At 42.7% G+C, this 6087-nt stretch overlaps 1 pseudogene; it reads left to right on the forward strand.

Annotated features, from left to right (window-relative positions):
- Positions 1 to 274: 274 nt before the first annotated feature.
- On the forward strand, positions 275 to 2324 carry LOC141836254 (L-type lectin-domain containing receptor kinase IX.1-like; annotated as a pseudogene).
- Positions 2325 to 6087: the final 3763 nt, after the last annotated feature.

Genomic DNA, 6087 nt, shown 5'->3' on the forward strand with positions numbered 1-6087 from the left:
TTGACTAACTTTTAATTAAAAATAAATTTAGATTCTCCGCGTGAGAGAATAGGAGGCTTGGATTTTTATTCTTATCCTACCAACAATAATGAATAATCCACCATATAAATTTGTGGTCGACCTTAATTTTTATTTTCTAGACATTAATTTTGAATTTATAGTTATAAATATTAAATTAAAACATTTTGAAAAATAAATATGTCTTTAAATATTCTGGTGCAGCTACTCAACACTGCAGCTAATTGAAGCTGTTGTTTGCAGTTGTCGTATTTCCATGGCGCGGTTCGAGATCAAGGCTTTGTTTGTTTGCCTGTGCTTGTCGGCTTTACTTCCCCTTCCGGCGAGCTCCCTCTTCTTCAACTTCAACGATTTCAGCCAAGCGTCCAATTCATTGTTGTTGTTGCAGAGCGATGACGCAAGCCAGAACGGCTCCAGGATCGTCCTCACCAAAGACCCCATGCAGTACTCCACCGGCAGAGTGGAGTACGCGGAGCCACTGCGGCTGTGGGATTCTGGCACCGGCGAGCTCACCGATTTCACCACCAGCTTCTCCTTCGTCATCGACTCCTCCAACAAGTCGGAGTTCGCCGACGGCCTCGCCTTCTTCCTGTCGTCGGAGCAGACCACGCCCAGCTACGCCCGGGGCGGCTTCCTCGGCGTCTTCAGCAACAGCTCCGTCTCCGACTCCGCCGCCACCAAGGTGGCCGTGGTGGCCGTGGAGTTCGACACCTTCTCCAACGACTGGGATCCGCCCGGCGTCCATCTCGGGATCGACGTCGATAGCATCGTCTCCGCCGTGAACGTGACGTGGAACGTCGATATCAGGGAGGGCAAGACGGCGACGGCGTGGGTGCGCTACGACTCCAAAGCACACAACTTGAGTGTGCTTGTGAGCTACGGACTGGATCCGGCGACCGGCCTCCGGTCCGCCACCGCCCTGTCCTTCGTCGTGGATCTGCGAAAGGTCCTGCCGGAGAAGGTGGTGATCGGGTTCTCGGCGACCACGGGTAACTTGACGGAGACGCACAGCCTTCTTTCTTGGTCATTCAACTCGACCTTACAAGAAAAAGAAGTTAAGAAGGTACCAACGGTCGCAATCGCCGCCAGCATCGCTGCCGGAGCGATTGCGTTCGTGGCGATGGCTGCGGGGTTAATTTGGTGGCTGATTATGAAGAGCAAGCCCCCTGTTAGCGATGTGGTAGACGACGACGGCGACGACGAAGACGAAAACGACGCCATTGATGGCCAATTCGAGAGAGAAAGTGGGCCGAAGAGATATCCTTACCAAGAACTCGCCTTGGCGACTAGGAATTTCGCAGAAGAGGGCAAACTCGGGGAAGGTGGATTCGGATCGGTGTACAGAGGCAGATTGAGCGGCGAGGATGTAGCAATCAAGAGACTTTCCAAAGAGGGCAGACAGGGAAAGAAGGAGTACATCTCCGAGGTCACCATCATCAGCCGCCTTCGCCACCGCAACCTGGTGCAACTCCTCGGTTGGTGCCACGGCCGCGGCGGCGAGTTCCTCCTTGTCTACGAGTTCATGCCCAACGGCAGCCTCGACTCGCACCTCCACCGCTCGGCGAAATGCCTGCAGTGGCGGGCGCGGCACAAGGCCGCGCTAGGGCTGGCGTCGGCGCTCTTCTACCTCCACCACGAGTGCGAACCGGGGGTGGTCCACCGCGACGTCAAGCCCAGCAACGTCATGCTCGACTCCGCCTTCAACGCCAAGCTCGGCGACTTCGGACTCGCCAGGCTCGTCGCCAACGACGGCCGGAATCTGCAGACGACGTTGCTGGCGGGGACATTGCCCTACATGGCCCCCGAGTACTACCACGACGGCAAGGCCAGTAAAGAAACGGACGTGTACAGCTTCGGGATCGTGGCGCTGGAGATCGCCAGTGGGAGGCGGCCGATGACGGACACCACGCCGCTGGCGGAGTGGGTGTGGGAGCTCTACGGAAAAGGAGCGATCTTGGAGGCGGCGGACGAGAGGCTTGGCGGAGACTTCGATCCGAAGGAAATGGAACGCGTGATGGTGGTGGGATTGTGGTGCGCGCATCCCGATTGCAAGCTCCGGCCGACGATCCAGCAGGCGTTCAACGTCCTGACAATGGAGAAGGAACTGCCAAGTCTACCGCCGGCGAGGCCGCGGCCGATGTATCACCAGCCGTCGTTCCGCTACGGCCTCCACGTCGACCAAGTTCCTGAGTTGGAAGACGACTGGAACTGGAAGCACTACTGCTTCTGCTTCTGCTTCTGCTTCTTCAGCGTGATCTGTGGCAACGACTACCATTGCTGCCACCAAGGAGCTCGAAGCTAATTGATATCGCAACGAATAAGAACATGTCTGATAAAAAATAATCTTTGGATTATAAAAATAATTTTTATAAATCTTTTATTATTAAAATATAAATAATCATCTGATTATATTATAAAAATAATCTCTGTATAATCTTTTATTATTAGAGGGTAAATAATCATCTTAATTTATAGCATAATAATACTCATATATGTACTCTGTATATATTTTATCAAAATTAATAAGAAAAGTATTCAGAATTTCTTATATGGTATCAGAGTCGTAGCCATAGCTAGCAACCTGATCTACTCCACCTTTCCATCATTTCTCTCTCCTTTTCCTCGTATTAATGGTTGAGCAAATCCAATTTCATTTTGTTCTGGTCGTTAATAATGTCAAGAATTTCATCTCCCTTACTCTATAACAGAATCGAGTTACTTGGTCGTTTAAAATCCATTGTCAAGAATATCAAATTATTGATCATATTATCCCATCGAAATCGAAGTCAACTAGGATAGAACAAGAAGAGGTTATCGAGATTAGAAAGCATTATGATCGCGCTTGGATATAATAGTTCTTCAATTGATATATTTATGGTACGATCTCCATCGATCTCTTACACACCATTTTAGAACATGATTCAACTACACAACAAGCATGGGGACGATTGCAAAATATGTTCCAGGATAATAAAAATTCTCGTGTCGTTTACCTGGAAAACTAATTCACTCACATTCTGATGGACGATTATCCTAACATTTCAACCTATTGCCAAGAACTCAAAATGCTTGTCAATCAACTCTCTAATATTGGTGCACCGATTTCAAATCAACGATTAGTTCTTCAGTTAATTGCAGGTTTAAATGAGAACTACGATGGTGATGTTATATTCATTCAACAGAGTAAACATTTACTCTCTTTTTATGAGGCACGATCGAGGTTAATCCTTGAGGAAACCTGAAAGGCTAAATAGGTAGCCGCCGCCTCCAGCACTGCCAACACTGCCCTCCTCACCACCAACAGTTCCATTGTACTGCGTCTGGCTATGATCGAAACCCGATATCACATTCTAGAAATACATCAAACCACAACAATAATAGTCAGAAACATTATCAAAATCGCAATAATATAATTGGAGAAAAAAAAATAAGGGCAGTAGAGGAAAAAGTGGTGGTAGCAACAACCACGACTTTAATGAAAAATTTATTAACGGATTGGAATGTTTGTGTATTTTAATTTAATAAATTATTTTAAATTTATTTATTAATTCAATTTTGAGTCAAAGTCATCTCCCGCAATGGAATGGGCATCACGTCAATGAGCAACGCAACTATTTCTTTCAGATTTAAATTTTCTGGTTATACGTACTTTTCTCCAGTGTAGACCATGACCTCGTTATATATATTGACACATTTTAATAAAATAAATGACTCGACTATATATGTCTTCTGGCAAGAACAGAAAATTAAGTATAGATGCATTCTTCTTAGTTTCTGTAAATTAGCAGTGGTCTTTTCTTGAATACATACTCTACTGTACTATACTATACTATACCATATACTACAGCAGTAGCTAGCTAGCAACTAATTTTCAAGCTTCTCTATTCATTATATTAGCTAGCCATCCAATGCCGCTGGCATGTAATTAATGTCTAAGGGTAGGTCGTTTATGAAGATGAATGGCAAACCGCAATGAAGTGACACAAGTAAGTATCCGTCAATGTCTACTCTTAAATTCTTGTCAAGTGACGTTAAGAGTTGAATGGTCTGAGACCAGTAGCATCTGCATCACCCTTTGTTATGTATCATTCATTACTGTAACTTTTACTAATCAAAATCAATTCTCATCAATATCGTTATAATATATTTATGCTCAGCCTCCAACTTTCTCCCTGTGAAGTCACACAAGATATATGTGAATGTCTACTCTTACAAATTCTATCAAGTGACGTTGAGAGATGAATATAATGGACTTAGATCTGGTAACGAGGTGCTGGTAGCATGCTACTGGTCTGAGACCATTCATCTCTCAACTTCACTTGATAGAATTTGTGCATGCGACTTGCACACGCTAGCTGTTGATGTGGTTAGATATATATTTTCTCATCGTGTACGTGACGAGTGATTCCACCACGTACAGAAATGATCTCCTGCGCGATTCCATTCATGCGACTTGTGCGCGTTGTTGACGGGGTTAAATTTTTCATCGCTCATCGCCCGTCGCCCGTCGCCCGTCGCCCGTCGCCCATCGTCGTCACCTTCAGCCGGGTCGCCGTTGCCGTGAGCTGGGCCATGCCGTTGGAAGTCGTTGGCCGGTCTCCTCTACTTTGAAGGTAAGCATGCTTCTTTTACTAAGGTCTTTTCTTCTGTTTCAACCAAAAATAACACACTCTTATGACGTCAATAACCAGCCAAGGTCCGTCTTTTGAACAGGAAAGGCATGTAGTTGATGTCTCTTTCCTCGATGTAAGTTTTACATCCCCCGTTTCTAGTTTAGACACTTTCTAGTGCCATGCATTTGTTCTCTCTCCAATTACATATATTCGCTTATTGTAACTTACAACCCTACTCTTTTCTTTCAATTATATATAGTTTCTTAATATCCTACTTACAACTTTCTCAATGTATATGACCTTAAGCGCTTTTTATTGTCTACACCAACTGATTTTTTTTCATATCCCTTTGTTATTATTTTGTAAATCAATTTAATTAATGTTCTACTATATACAACATGATCACATAATCCTCTGGTCATTGTAGTAGAGCACAATCAAGATTGTTAATAAGTTAGCCATGCTTCTACCAAAAAGGGAAACTTCAAATGCTTTTACCAAAAAACCTACCAGTAACAGTGCTGAGATTACAGAATCAACAAACGGTTAATAGGCACACTTCAAATGCAACTCAGCGGCAAGAAGTTGCTACGTACAGGTTAGTTTCTTATTGGTAGTGATCCTTAAAAAAATGATTAACATGGAGGAATAAACTGTGTTTCTATATCCTGTCTTTCTTAATATTCGTAATGATTAACCACTTGCAATCCACCTAATGTGATTATATTAAATAAAAATGTTAAAAAAAGGAGCGACCCATAATGCATCAGAAAAAGATGCATCGTATATATGAGTTCTGAAGATGTTCTTCAAGATCTGCTTTAGCAGCAGAAACTGCTTTCTATCTTGTTACTGTCTTTTGATTTAATTATATGCTTTGTTATGCAAGTAAATCAGTACTACAGCTCCAATGCAATAAAATATGTCTGAACAAGTGTGTTAATCCAGAACGATTGCATGTTTTTGTTTTGGGCTGTCGTCCAGATTGAAATAAATCCAGATACTTTTTGAAAAAAAAAAATTATTGTATTTCTTCATATTCCTTTGTAGAGAGCATTCTGTATAACAAAGAGTTGTTTTGTTGACTGAACAAACTACAAAGTCTAAAGATGGATTGATAGATGCTTCTTTCACAGTATAAAGTGACCAATTAATGTTGCATTTGGATTATATTGCCACAAATCTGAAAGAAGCTTAAGAAAAAGGTCTTGTAGTTTTTCTTCCAAGTAACAGCACAAAACAAAAACAAAGATAATAGATTTTAATTTTGGAACTAAACTCACTCCCAAATTATTAATTATATATATAAATTAGTCGATTTCTAGCTAAATTTACCTTGTTGAATTGTTATAGGAGAGACATTCTTACACTATATTTATTGGGTATATATATATATATATTAAATGTGAGCAACGACAAGGGATTCCTCTTCCAATTAATTTCTTTTCGTCTTGAA

This window comes from Curcuma longa, chromosome 10 (genome assembly GCF_044706935.1).
Source record: "Curcuma longa cultivar G26 ecotype Majalengka, Jawa Barat chromosome 10, ITB_CL_G26_1.1, whole genome shotgun sequence".
NCBI lineage: Eukaryota > Viridiplantae > Streptophyta > Magnoliopsida > Zingiberales > Zingiberaceae > Curcuma > Curcuma longa.